Below are 15,997 nucleotides of genomic sequence, written 5' to 3' on the forward strand. Positions count from 1 at the left end.
GGGAGTCTGCATTATCCTCAGTTTTAGCCTGTTGCTTATACCATAGCAATGAGTGAGTAAAGGCTTAACTCTTTCATCTTTTGGCTTGTTGCTTTAATTGGCTACTCTGTCACCTGACAGCTCAGCATGCTATCTATCTATCTATCTATCTATCTATCTATCTATCTATCTATCTTTCTTTCTTTCTTTCTTTCTTTCTATCTCTGTCTCTCTCCCCCACCCCAACACACACACACACACACACACACACACACACACACACACACACACACAGAGCTCAGCTGAGCTCCTGACACATAGGGGTCAGTAAGGTGAAGGGGAGGAGCATCTATTATCCTCATTGTCAGGGCCTCCCTCCTCATTTTTCTTCTTTGCACTAAGTCCCCTTAAGATAACATTCATCTTGTTTTGTATTATTTCTTCACAATATTAACCTCTGAGCTCTATCTTAAATCTTTAATTTGCAGGATAAACTTTGGAATATTTTGATCAAGTTCCCTTTCTCCTGCCACTTTATATTATTTACTAAAATTTCTGTATATTTTATTTTCTGTATCTTCTAACAAGTGTACAAAATTTTTCATCTGTATTTTAGAGTAACTTGTGCCTTCGGAAAAATAATCCCCAACCATAATCAATAATACCCTTACAGTCAAAAACCTGAAATGGAATCCTTAGGTGATTTTGTGCGTGGGAAATCAGGTCCCTGAATAATGGGGATTTTCCCAAGAAAATATTATTCATTACATTTGTGGATTTCCTACAGAATTTTACTGAAAACTTCTCTGCCTAAAATTTAAGGAATGCTAGCATGTGATACTATTCTACCTTTTAAAGTTTTTCCTTATAATTGTACATTCCATGTAATTTAGGCTCCAGCAAAACAATTACAATTGGACTCTATTTTTTTTTCCAATCTTTAACCAACTGAATTATAACTGAATGTTAGGACATGACTCAAAGATCTTCTTTCAATACATGTTTTCTCTTTCTGCATGAAATCTCACAAAATACGTATATGTTTTATATTTATCATCTAAATTGTGTCTCTGTTATTTTGGTGTCTATCAAATTCTCTCTACTGGATTTTAATATCCATTATGACAGAAACTGGATCTTGCTTTTCTACCCCCTGTATAGTCAAACACAATGCCTATCACATTACAGGTGTTCAGCATATATTTTTTGAGGTACAAAGGAAGTACTAGTGATAAAGGAAGTATCGTTTCAAGTGGAAAAATTAACAATAGTATATCTCAAATGGCATTTTTTTTTTTTTTGCATAACATGGCAAAAGTTTTGTAGGTAAAGGGAGATTGTTATAATAAATAGCTTATGAAATGTTAGAGAAAATCCAAACTATGAAATGCAGAATTCCAAAATGAATTGATATACAAATTAAAGCACAAAGTTAAATCTAGTGATTACTATTTGTATTTGGTCAAAATGCAAGAAAATGTTTTCAATATGTTTTATGTATTAAACATACCATGTAATCACTATTATATGCAAGACACTTACATTTTTATAATTGTTCTTTAATTAAATGCACCTTCGTTCTCAGATGGCCTGTTTTTGAAAAGTCAAATATTGAATGAAGATATAGGTATCTAGGATCTTAGAACTCTGGCAGATGGTAGGTAATTTATGATTGTGTGGATGGGTGGCCATTTGTCAGAATAATGATACTCTGTAAAATCACAACACGAAAAAAACTGAAGGGAGGTAGTGGATGCGTTCAAGAATGAAAGCTTTATAACTGCTATTCTCTAGCAGTGCATGGAAAAAAAAGAATTTGAGCATGAACGTAGCATTTTGGTTGTCTCTAGGTTAGGCACCAAAAGGACTTCTGCAGAGTATGAAGATTAGCCTGAAAATAGATATGGTCTGGTTCAAGGATTTCCAATTCTGTTTTCAATGGCTTTGTTCTTTCCAGTTCTCTCTTATCTGGTCCAGCTGTTCTCTGCCTTCCTTCTTTGTTCTTGGCTCCTCCCCCAATTAGAGAGAGGTCATTGGATAACAGGCAATCTGGACAAATCAGTATGGATCCTTTATGGTTTCCCAGGAAACCTTTCATGTCCTCTGATTTCAGGAAAACCTTTTCTGTGGAGTATTTTAAAAGATAATTTGAAGTCTATTTTCTCATGTCTGAAGTCTGAGACATTTACAAGAGTCTCTCAAAGTAAAGTTTCATTAAGTGTTAGGCATTAAGACATTAGTTAATAGTCTTGAAGAGTTGCATTAATAGCATTCCACAAGAGCTAAGTATGTAGATTTGTATAAGAAGGAAGGCATTAACAGGAGCATAACTAATTTACACATTCTCATGTAGAATCAAGTTCAGAGTACAGCAATCTTTCACACAGCAAGAAACGTTTATTAAAATGGAATACAGAATTTTACTTACCAGTAAATAGCAACATATTCATTCTCCCACATATTTTCAACCTTACTTCAAAACGTCTTTCAGATCTACACCAACTTAACAGGAAACAATTAATAATTATAGTTCACAATTTCTATGCTTTCTCATACTCAGAAATAAAGCTAAATATAAACTTCATAGATTAATTCAGTAAGTATAATCTTAATCCGACAAAGCTGTAACTCTTAGTGGATAAATTATTATTTTCTATATTCTTCTCATATCTGAAATATTCTATTTTATTTAAAGGTATATGTTATGCCTCAAGTGTCTGAGACATATCAAACAATATTTTCCTGAAAATAAATACAGAATATACAAATGATAGAATGGAATTTAATTCAGCTTGTGTGTTCTATGCTTGTGGAGTCTTTAGGCATATGAAACTCATTCTCAGTATTTAAGGACCTTCAATCTAGATAGGAAGATAATTCATAAAGTTGAGAAACAATTATTTTCAAGTTTTGCTTAATCAATCAATACAGTATTGGAGAAAAACTTCAGGGTCTTACTAGTCTGATGATAGTTCCTTTGCTGTGCAGGAGCTCTTTAGTTTAATTAGATCCTATTTGTCAATTTTGGCTTTTGTTGGCATTGCTTTTGGTGTTTTACACATGAAGTCTTTGCCCATGCCTACGTCCTGAATAGTATTGCTCAGGTTTTCTTCTAGGATTTTAATGATCTTAGGTCTTATGTTTAAGTCTTTGATCCCTCTTGAGCTGATTTTTTTGTAAGGTGTAAGGAAGGGGTCCAGTTTCAGTTTTCTCCATATGGCTAGCCAGTTTTCCCAATACCGTTTATTAAATAGGGAATGTTTTTCTCATTGCTTGTGTGTGTCAGGTTTGTCAAAGATCAGATGGTTGTAGATGTGTGGTATTATTTCAGAGGCCTCTGTACTGTTCCATTGGTCTATATATCTGTTTTGCTACCAGTACCATGCTGTAAAGCTGGAGCCATCACACTACCTGACAACTAGTTTTAAAGTTAAATACACTTAGGAAATCCAGAAATGCCATTTTCCAGGTATCTACCTAGCAGAAATGAATACATCTATCCATGCACAAAAAATATATAAATGTTTATAGCAGCATTATTTACAACACATAGTCAAAAAGTATAAACCCATATTTTCATCAACAGATAAAAAGATAAACAAAATGAAATATATGCATAAAGATACTAGGTGGCAAGGTATGTTTACAAATTAAATGATAAAACCAAGCTTTTATATTATCTTAACAGTTTTACAAGTTCACAAGTTTTGATTAAGAATAAATGTAGAGTTTCACTTTGGTTCAAATTAAATTTCATTAAGTCAGGATCGGAGAGAATAAACTTAACTCCAAATCATTTGAAAACTACATTAAACCTGGAAATTATGTAACAGGAACAATAAAACTCATAGCAGATAATTATTAGAAACTAATAAATTTGATTAAAGAAATATATTTCTTAAAGAAGATAAGCATTTTAAAGGTTAAAAAAGTTTTTATTTAGAAGAGAAGTCACATATTTTCAGAATTGCTTTATTAAAAAAAGGGAGGATCAATTGCTTTATGTTAGAGAAAGGCAAAGTTCAGTTCAGTATGAAGAATTTTCTGTCAGTTTGTACTAGCTAGACAACAGAATAAAGTGTTCAAGAAAAAACAATGTAAGAAATGATAAAGAAGAAATTCCTCAGTGGTTTTTATTAAGATCTATCCAAGCACTGTATATTATTTTATAATTTGATTTTTATTATGCATTTTATGTACTTCTAAATAAAAACCTGCAAACACCTAAATAAGATACTGACAGTACTAGTTTATAAATATTTTGCATTTACATCTCTTCATTATTACTATTAACATTAATTTTGGTATCAGGGTCCATAGAATGATGCCTTCAGGAGCTGGTAAGGTATTTAATAGTATTTGCAGTACACAGACTGATCTCTAATTGATGGTGCACCTCTCTTATCTCCTACTTCTTTATTATAGCGCAACGTGTTAAGCTATCAGGAAAGCTTCTAATCTGCTGTCAGATGCAACAAGCCAGACAACCAATCTTGCAAAATCAATAAACTTAACTATGCATGCAGTTCTGAGTCAGTAGTTTCCCATCTGAGTGAGGTCAATTAAAGTGAGCAAACTTTAGGACAGGTACTGGATAAGCTAAGCTATTTTTGAACATATTTGTGATTGTGATCTAAATCAGATGTCATTCAAAAGCTTTTATAGATGTTGACTGATAATGATGGAAGAAGAGAAATTCTCATAAAGTGTGTGTTTATATTGGACTTAAAAATAATTGCAGTTTTCATTTTGATTTGTTACATTTTGGTGGAATGGAGTGAGAAAGATATTTTAAGGAAACAGAAAACAATGGATAAGAGGAAAGAAGAAACACAGAAAAAAGCAGAAAGATTATTTAAGTAGAAAAAAAGATAGATTAGGTGATGAGTTCAAATTATTGGAAGCCTTTTTGTACAAGGTGAAACAAAAGTTTGAGCAACATTAATACGTGTAGAATTTTTTCTTGTTAGTCATATGTACGCAAATACATAAACACAGCTTTCATTCTTCTTCTTGTGTTTCCCATTTAACAAGATAATATGCAAGTGATGCTAAACATTTTTAGTATTCAAAATTTAAATCAACAGTCCAGCTATTATTATTAACTTGTAAATGTGCTCATACTAGTGGTGTAAACTGGTTATTCGAGTATTTCTCCTGAATAATTAGAAGACTCTGCTGAACATCATTTAACTCATTTACATGTAGTGAGAAAGCATCATTTAATTTACTTTAGATCACTTTTCTTTTTTTCTCCTTCTGAAATGAAAATCAGTCATGCACAATTAAGAAAAATATTGGCTCAAACTGCATGGCAATATTTGGTTGTCAGGTAATTAAATACTTCAGAATGTGCACATATTAATATTTTGGTCCAAATAAAAGAGGCATCATCTAAATGTACTTCATTCAATATCTGGGTTTCAAGAAACCAGTTTCAGAAACACTGCTTACTTAAGTGAGAGGATCGATGGTGTTAAGATGTTTTTCTTTCTCAATTGCTAAGCTATCTTTGCTGTTGGAGTCTTCTCAGATCTTTAGTTTTGCTGAAAGAGGTAATAAACTAAGCAAAGTGCCAGAGTTTCTGCAAAGGGTTCTTCAATTTCCATTGCCCCAGGCAACCCACAGGAGAAACTATTGTATATGAAGGCCAGGAACAAGCACAAGAGAAAGAAAAGTTTTGGGGAGTCAAGAGAGAGTGAGAAGGACATTCATCTCTTAAATACTGAGAGAGAGGGACAGTTTTTTGTTTTGTTTTGTTTTGTTTTGTTTTGTTTTGTTTTGTTTTGTTTTGAGACAGAGTCTCTCTGTTGGCCAGGCTGGAGTGCAGTGGTGTGATCTCAGCTCACTGTAACCTCTACCTCCCGGATTCGAGCGATTCTCCTGCCTCAGTCTCCCGAGTAGCAGGGACTACAGGCGCCCGCCACCACACCTAGCTAATTTTTTGTATTTTTAGTAGAGACGGGGTTTCACCGTGTTAACCAGGATGGTCTTGATCTCCTGACCTCGTGATCCGCCCGCCTTGGCCTCCCAAAGTGCTGGGATTATAGGCATGAGAAGGACATCTTTAAGCACCACTGCGGGGCTTATACATTTAATTAAATTCCTTTGTTGGTTGGCTGGTTTTAAGGTTTTAGTTTGATTTTTTACTTTTTGTATTTTTTCCTTTTGGGGAGTTCGACTTGGGTCTTAAAATTTGACATGATAGTGAAAGACTTATAGAAGCCCAATTTTACACAGGTTATATATAGTTTTGGATTACATAAACTGTGACTTACGTCTGTTTTTTCAATTACAAATAAACGTCTTTACTTAGTTTATGTTGTCCTGGGTATCCCACAAATTGCCTTCCACCCCCTTGCTCACGTGCCAGATCCACATTTTTGTGCAATCATCTGACTGTGGTTCTCTTGCTCTCTTTTCATACAGGACACTCAGCAGGTACCAGGACTTATTACACTGTTCTAGTAAATATAAATTCCTTATCGTGATGTCTTCACTGCTTTTTTAAAGTTACCATTCCATCCTGATTTACTATCTGTTTCATATCTTTCTGTGTCACAAGAAACACTCTTTGTCATCTAAATTCTCTCTTTTATACCTTAAGCTAAAGCCACAAGAAATACCATATATGATAACATTTTTCCTTCTCCTTAAGCCCAAATCATAACATTTCCTAACCACAGACATATGCATAACAATATCCCCTCAATGACATTGAAAATACCTAGTGTTCAGAGTTTATGCTTCATTCATTTTTCTGATTTACACCATAGCTAGTTCAGTGCATGGTAAATAGAAATGTTCAATTGGTACTTATCTAGTTAAAAAAAAATGAATTTTTTCTACATTGGATGAAATAATAATATAATAATAGGCTTTTTTTGCATTATGCACTATTAACATCTCTGTTTAGTCTCTTCATAAGGGAATTTTTTGGGTAGTTTGTGATATTACATATCCAATTTTAAAATATTTAAAATTTCCAGAATTTTAACTGCTGGGGAATCTTCTAGTAAAGACTTTTAAAATCTACTCTTATTCTTATAATAAAACAGTTTAAAAAGAAAAGAAAAGAAAAGAAAGACTTCATATTCAAAAGTAAATAGTGGCCAAAAGTGGTGGCTCATGCTTATAATCCCAACATTTTGAGAGGTCGAGACAGGTGGATCAGTTAAGGTCAGGAGTTCAAAACCAGCCTGCCCAACATGGTGAAACCCTGTCTCTAGTAAAAACACAAAAATTAGCTGTGCACCTGTAATCCCAGCTACTCAGGAGGCTAAAGCAGGAGAATTGCTTGAACCCAGGAGGCGGAGGTTGCAGTGAGCCCGAGATCTCTCCACTGTACTCCAGCCTGGGTAACAGAGCAAGTCTCCTTCTAAAAAAAAGTAAATACTGGCAAATTATAAAACATATCTGCCAACCCTATGAAAACTGCACAAAGCACAGGTCGCTATCAAAGGGCTGCAGCTATTTCCTGAGATCTCAGTCAAATTGCCCTAATCCTTTGACATAGGCTCTTCACTCTGGGACACTACCAGGGTTAGAAGAAAAGGAATATGGTGACTGTCAGATCTTAACTAAAGGGTCAATGACCAAGGAAGGACATAGGTTGTTTAAAAAATTTAGATGACAGCTGCAATATACATATCCATACATAGTGAGTGAGAGAAAACAGACACAAACTAGGTGTGTGCCTCCAGCTTACTTGTCAAAATTGCACTGGTTCTTCAACTAATAGTTAAATAGTCCTTAATAACTTGGATTAATCACAAAGCAATTCACAGGAGCTGTGCATGGATGTAAGAGAAAAAGTAGGAAATCAACATAAGCAGAAAATAGCTGGAACACAGAGTAAAAGAAGAATGACTCAAGGAAATATGGAATGATCTCAAAGGACTTGCCATACTCTTAAATAAGTTATAGCTGATGCAGTCCTACTTTTATAAAGTATAAAAAAGATACATGGTTTTACAAAATAGGTTGTCAGTAAAAAGGAGGATTGGAAAGTGAGCCTAACTTCAGAAAGAAAGGATAAATGCAAATAGAAATATCAGCACATTTCAGAAATGCTTATTTCATTAAGTATAATAAATAAGCCTTCCAAAAATATCTTAGAAAAATGGTGCATAAGACAGAAGGGATAACAAAAGAAAATTGAAAACAATAAAATCAAAATGAACAGATTGAATATAAAAGATGTGAAGGGGGAAAAAGAGATAAATACATACCTACTATTGTTCCTGAAAAGGTTTTAAAATACAACATTGGAATATCTTTTTGTTTTTTAGTAATACTTCTTAATTCTGGAAGTATAATTTAGGAATGAGTATCATTTGAAAAACTAAAGTGTCATTTAATTTTTCTGTTAAAATAAAAATATTATTGAGCTATTGTTTTAAGGATTTTAATTTTGCTTTAAGTGTTAATATAGAGAGATTTTTAGAATCTAGTCTTTGTTTTGTATAGTGCTTATTTTTGGACAGTTGGAGTCTAGATAATTTTAAGCCTTCTTCATTTCCTTTGTCACTTGAAAACTGTGAAGAATTTAACATTTTTTAAGCAAATAAGTAGTAAATTCATTTAAAATGCAATTGCCATTGTAACAAGTACTCTCTTAAGAGACAGGCACTAATTTTCTGCTAAGATCTCAAGAATATTTTAAGTCTTTACTTAAACCTTCTAGGTGATTTAGTAGGAGACTTTAAGACTTAAAACTTTTTCTAGTTAGTTGTTGGATCTTGTCATACTTACACCCTACATTTTAAAAAATTATTAAAGTATTGCTAAACAATTTAAAAATTTGGCCGGGCGCGGTGGCTCACTCCTGTAATCCCAGCACTTTGGGAGGCCAAGATGGGCAGATCACGAGGTCAGGAGATCGAGACCATCCTGACTAACACGGTGAAACGCCGTCTCTACTAAAAATACAAAAATTAGCCGGGCGCGGTGGCGGGCACCTGTAGTCCCAGCTACTCGGGAGGCTGAGGCAGGAGAATGGCGTGAACCCGGGAGACAGAGCTTGCAGTGAGTGGAGATCGCGCCACTGCACTCCAGCCTGGGCTACAGAGCGAGACTCCGTCTCAAAAAACCAGACATTTTTAATTGTTATTTTTTCCTACAAAATAATACATAATAATAAAGAATAAAAACATATGACTGTATCATATGGAGAAATATATAAAATAAACAAAAACACCAATCCTAGTGAAACTATTACAAAAGATCAAAAAGGAGGGAATCCTTCCTAACTCATCCTATGAAACCAGTATTACCCAGATACCAAAGCCAGGAAAGACATTAATAAAACAAACAAACAAACAAACAAACAAACTGCAGTCCAATATCCTTGATTAATGTAGATGTAAAAATGCTCAACAAAAATCTAGCAAATCAAATCCAGCACCAAAAAGATAATTCCCCTTAATCAAGTGAATTTCATCCCAGAAATTCAAGGGTGATTCAACATACACAAGTAAATAAATGTGATTCAATTCACCTCATAAACAGAATTAAAACAAAACCATATGATAATCTTAATATATACAGAAAAAACATTTGATAAGATCTAGCATCCCTTTTATGATACAAACTAGGCATGGAAAGACAAACTAGGCATGGAAGGAAGAGACCTCAAAATAGTAAAAGCCATACACAACAAACCCAAAGCCAACATCATACTGAATGGGGAACCATTGAAAGCATTCCCCCTCAAAACTGGAACAAGTCAAGAATGTCCACTTTGACCACTTCAATTCGACATTAGTTCTGTAAGACTTAGCCAGAGTAATCAAGCAAGAGAAAGAAATGAAGGCATCCAAACTGGAAAAGAGGAAGTCAAACTATCTCTGTTTGCTAATGATGCTTAGACAACCCTGAAGACTACTCCAAAAGACTCCTAGATTTGACAAATGAATTCGGTAAAGTCTCAGCTTTTAAAATCAACATACGCAAATCAATAGCAGTGTTACACACCAAAAACAAGCAAGTTGAGAATCAAATCAAAAACTCAATCACATTTATAATAGCTACAAAAATAAAATAAAATACCTAGAAATATATTTAGCTAAGGAGGTGAAAGATCTCTGCAAGGAGAACTACAAAACACTCATGAAGAAATCATAGATGACACAAATAGAAAAAAACCCCATGCTCAGGAACTGGAAGAATCAACACTGTGAAAATGATCTTACTGCCTGAAGCAATCTATAGACTCAGTGCAATTCCTGTCAAAATATCAATGCCATTTTTCACAGAATTGGAAGAAAAAAATCCCATAAAAGACCCAAAACTCATATTAAACCAAGAAAGAGCTCAAATAGCCAAAACAATCCTAAGCAAAAAGAACAAATCTGGAGGTATCACATTACTGGACTTCAAGTTATCCAACAAAGCCAGAGTAACCAAAACAGCATGGTACTGGTATAAAAACAAACACATAAACCAATGTAACAGAACAGAGAACTCAGAAATTCAGTCAATACTTACAAGTAACTGATCTTAAAGCAGATAAAAACCAAAACATATTCTCAGGAAAGGACATACTATTCAATAAACCTTGCAGGGAAAATTGGATAGCCACGTGTACAAGAAAGAAACTGGATCCCTGTCTCTCACCATACATACAAATTAACTCAAGGTGGATTAACAACTTAAATCTAAGACCTGAAACCATAAAAATTCTAGGAGAAAATCTAGAAAAAAAGTCTTCTGGACATCAGCCTAGGCAAAGAATTTATGACCAAGTCCCTCAAAAGCAAATGCAACAACAACAAAAATAAATAAATGTGACCTAATTAAGCTAAAAAGCTTCTGAACAGCAAAAAGAATAATCAACAGAGTAAACTGACAACCTAAAGAATGGGAGAACATATTTGCAAACTCTAAGTCTGACAAAGGACTCATATCTAGAATCTATAAGGAATTCAAAAAAATCAGCGAGAAAAAACCCGAATAATCCCATTAGAAAGTGAGCAAATCACATGAACATTTTTCAAAACAAGATCTATAAGTGGCCAAAACCATATTGACCAATTTTCAAAAATACAGTGACAAAACACTCCATGTCACTAATCATCAGGGAAATGCAAATTAAAACTGCAATATGTCACCTTACCCCAGCCAGAAGTTATTATTAGAAAATCAAAAAATAATAGACGTGGCTGCAGGTGTGGTGAAAAGGGAACATGTATACACTGCTCTGCGAATGTAAATTAGTGGGAATGCAAATTAATACTACGTCTATGGAAAACAATTTCAAAATTTCACAGAGAACTGAAAGATCTACCACTCAATCCGGTTCTCCTGCTACTGGGTAGTGGAAAAGAAGTTAAAAAGACACCTGCATGTTTGTGTTTATTTCAGCACAAGTCCAACAACACATCAGACATTTACTTCACCATATGGTTGTTGTTCAGGGATTGTGCCAGTGTGTGACTGCTTTTGACAGTCTTATGGAGTCAAAAGTGATTCTATCTTGGATGCTAATCCAACATGTTGACTTCTGATTAGCCCAGTCCCATCTATGCCTCCTGACTTTTATTTCCTGTCCTCAATATAAGAACATGTGAACTGTGAGGTTATGGGACAAATTATAGACCATGACACATAAAGTATTTTGCCTGTTCTAGCGTTATCTTTAATTGTCTCTATAGAGCAGATACACACTTTCTCTATGGTAGATAAGCCTTTTGCCTGGAGAGTAATGGAGCGGGGAGCTACCTGTCTTGCAGCCACCCAACACCATGCTTCTGTTCATAAGTTCCCCAAATAAATCACACTAGAGCAACAAACTGGGTTTGTCTGCTTCATCCTTTGTTTTCTCAGCTCATTCTGAGTTTGGGGGCCTTTTTGCATATATGGCCCTTTCATAAAATAGCCTTTCACAAGAGGAGCAAAAGGCTTTCAGGTGGGTGCCGCTCTTGGGCTTCACAGACACACTGCTCTGTGAACATGTGGGCATGGAGGACACACTCTCTATGCAAGCTTTACTGTTATGTATAAGTTCATCCTGCCTAAAAACAAAGGAAACTAACCTTTCCTTTGTGGCTTTTTGTGGAAAGCAACCAAAAAGCAATTCAATTTTAATTAAACTGAAAAAAGCCAAAAATGATTATTTTTTTCATATTCTAGAACCATGTTAATCTTTGTTTTCTTTTATTTTATGAAAGCATTAACTTTTATATTTGAAGTGGAAAATAATTCTCAGCTATCAAAGTCATAGTGAGAAATAGTGGTGTATTCCTTGGATAAGCCCACGTTCAAATGGCCTAAATTAGTCATCCTAGAGTTCTAAGAAATCTCCACTTATTATTCTTTCTTTGCTGTTATTCTGTCCACTAAGAATCTCCATATATAATTTTTTGAGAAACTGCCCTCCCTTGTGAATATTCTAGTCAAATTTTGCGAGTTATATTTTGAAAATAATAAAAAATTCCTATAAATAATAAAAATGTATTTTTTCTTAATGCCATTTTAAAGGTTTCTTTCCCCCTTAGTCAGAGACTGTGTTAATTTTCCAGAACTAAATTCAAAATGGGGTATAAAACTCTTGAAGTATACTTTCTACCGACTACCAGTCCATTAGTCATATATATGCCACTTCTTCCAGTAAAAATCCGTTTCTACTGACAATCATATTGAATAAAGCCATATCAATAGAGGAGTACGGTTTCTTAAAGCAGAAATAAAATATCTTGAGACAGGAACACATCATTTTGCCATTTTCAATCGTCTCTTTCCTGACTCTTACTAAACTCTAATTATAATAGAGTTAGATATTCTTCAAGGCTCACCAATGCCATTTGAATGAAAAATTCATTAAAGAAATTTCTAAAATGTCACTTGCTTTCAAACTTCAATTCATGTGCTGTGGAGTTCACAGAAGTAAGTAATTTCAAAATACTTACTGCAGTAACTTTTGCAAATGTAGTTTTAATGCTAATTTCTACTAATTCTCAATTTTCTAGTCCGGTAATTTACAGTTCTACTTTGAAAAAATAATATTTTTATCAATCGTATTTTCATTAAAATCTGTTTTAAAGCTTAATGTATATTCAGGCAAACTATGAATATGTCAGCACATTCTCCAAATATGTTAGGTTTCAAGTCTACTGAAAAGTTCACTGTTATTATAACATATGAAATGATTGAAGAAGGGTGTATAGTAAGGAGTGGTCAGAAATAATATGTATAAATATAGATGAACCAAAATTTAACCAATGAAAGGCAAATAGAATTCTTCAAATGCAACTTATTTGGAAACATGATTTTTAAAACAAATTATATTAATGCCCAAATAATTATATTGTATTCGTAGTTTGTAAAGCATTAATGATATCTGAATGTACCCAGGGGAAACTATCTCTTTTTAAATTCTGCAATTGTATTATTAAATACTTTATCCTTTGCTTCTTCCGTTCTATAGAAATATAAGACTTTGATTCCTGTATGAGGTTTTGTTTCCCATCTACTTCTTAAAGTAATCTTTCTCCTATATAACATCTTTCATTTCCATCCTGCATTATGTATAAGTATCATTTCCAACTACTCCATTAACCTTGATCCCTTCTAATCTGTCACCAGGCATATTTCCAGGGAGTTCTTTCACTGGTACACTTCTTAAATGTCTAATGTGACACTTAATCACATTTTATGAGGCTAAACAAAATCTCCACTTTGTATTTACTCGGTTAATTTTCAGGATATCCAATGGGTCTGGGTAATTCAAGTTTATAGATAAGTGTTTATACATAAGATAACTTATTCAGCTCTCTTCACATGTTAATTATAATATTCTGTCATGTTATATTTAGCCCAAAATTTTTAAATGACCATATCTAAAAGAAAAATAAACAATTCCTGAAGTATAAACATAATTAGCTGCTAATTTCTTCATTTAAAAAAATTTTCAACTGATTGTTTTTTTCCAGAAAAGGAATAATTTGTGTCAGTTTCCCCTTCCTTCCTTCCTTCCTTCCTTCCTTCCTTCCTTCCTTCCTTCCTTCCTTCCTTCCTTCCTTCCTTCCTTTCCTTCCTTCCTTCCTTCCTTCCTTCCTTCCTTCCTTCCTTCCTTCCTTCCTTTCTCCCTCCCTCTGTCTCTTCCTTCTTTCTTTCTTTCTTTCTTTCTTTCTTTCTTTCTTTCTTTCTTTCTTTCTTTCTTTCTTTCTTTCTCTCTCTCTTTCTTTCTTTCTCTTTCTTTCTTTTTCTTTCTTTCGTCTCTCTCTCACTCTTTCCTTCTTTCTTTCCTTCCTTCCCTCCCTCCCTCTTTCTTTCTTTCTTTCTTGCTTTCTTTCTCTTTCTTTCTTTCTTTCTTTCTTTCTTTCTTTCTTTCTTTCTTTCTTTCTTTCTTTCTTTCTTTCTTTCTTTCTTTTCTTTCTTTCTTTCATCTTTCATGCCTGTCACTGCTTTTTACTGCTATGGTTTGAATGTTTTGACCCCTCCAAAAATTCATGTTAAAACTTAATCCTCAGTGAAACAGTGAGGCCTCACGGGAGGTGTCAGGATTTTAGGGACTCCACTCTCATGAATATATATTCACACAGCTTTAAAAATTCTTGTGGGAGTGAGTTCACTCTCTTCTGCTCTTCTGCCATGTAAGGGCAGAGTTCCTTCCCTCCAGAGGATGCAGCATTCAATGTGCCATCTAGGAAACAGAGAGATATGGCCCTAATCTACTGGTGACTTGAACCCGCATTCATAATCATGTGAGCCAATTCCCTTAATAAATTGCATCTTGTCTATCTATCTGTCTGTCTATGTATGTACGTATGTACGTACATATGTATGTGTGTATGTATGTATCTATCATCTATCTATCCTATTGGTTCTGTTTCTCAGAAGAACTCTAATACTTTCAGTAACTTACATTAATTTCATCTCTAATGTAAGTATTATATTCATTTATTTATCAGACTATGTTACTCTAGTGACACATCTTGATTATTTATTTATTTATTTATTTATTTTGAGGCGGAGTCTTGCTCTGTTGCCCACGCTGGCATGCAGTGGTGTTATCTCGGCTCACTGCAACCTCTGCCTCCCAGGTTCAAGCGATTCTCCTGCCTCAGCCTCCTGAGTAGCAGGGATTACAGGCATGCGTCACCATGCCCGGCTAATTTTTGTATTTTTAGCAGAGATGGAGTTTCTCCATACTGGCCAGGCTGGTTTCAAACTCCTGCCCTCGTGATCCACCCGCCTTGGCCTCCCAAAGTGCTGGCATGAGCCACCATGCCCAGCCAGACCTTGATTTTTATAGGAAGACTTCTGTTTTCGAATTACTTTTGTGGTGATCTTAATCTTATCTTTCTTCATTTTTTTTTTTAAATTTTTTATTTCCATGGATTCTTGGGGAGTAGGTGGTGTTTGGTTACATAAGTTCTTTAATGGTGATTCGTGCGATTTTAGTGCACCCATCCCCCAAGCAGTATACACTGTACACAATTTGTAGTCTTGTACCCCTCTTCCCCTTCCAACCTAAGTCCCCAGAGTCCATTGTGTCATTCTTATGCCTTTGCATCTTTCTTATTCTTAATCTTTCTTAATTCTATGGGTGTGTTTTCCACATTCTCCAACCAGTCATGATTCATTCAAACACAAACCATCATCAATTCATAATGCATATATCAATACTGAATCATGCTGAACGAGGGTAACAAACATTAAAGATATATGATCATTACCTTTAAGATAAATATTGTTAGAAAGAGTACTATGCTCACTGTCTGGGTGACAGGAAGAACTCTCAGAAGAACTCTCTCTCTGCTCTCTGAGGCCCAAACTTCAGCACCATGCAATATACCCTAATAAGTAACTTGGACATGTGCTCTTGAATCTAAAATAAAAATGGAAATAAAATATTAAATTAAATAAAAAATACAACACAATGAAATAATCACCATAATTCATTATGGGATCTATGGCAGAAATATATATAGGGTACAATGGACAGAAGAGTTCATTCTACCTTCTAATTAGGATGACAGTGGGTACAGGAAATGTTACTTGATTTGTAGTCATG

Source organism: Chlorocebus sabaeus, chromosome 3, assembly GCF_047675955.1.
Source record: "Chlorocebus sabaeus isolate Y175 chromosome 3, mChlSab1.0.hap1, whole genome shotgun sequence".
Taxonomy (NCBI): Eukaryota; Metazoa; Chordata; class Mammalia; order Primates; family Cercopithecidae; genus Chlorocebus; species Chlorocebus sabaeus.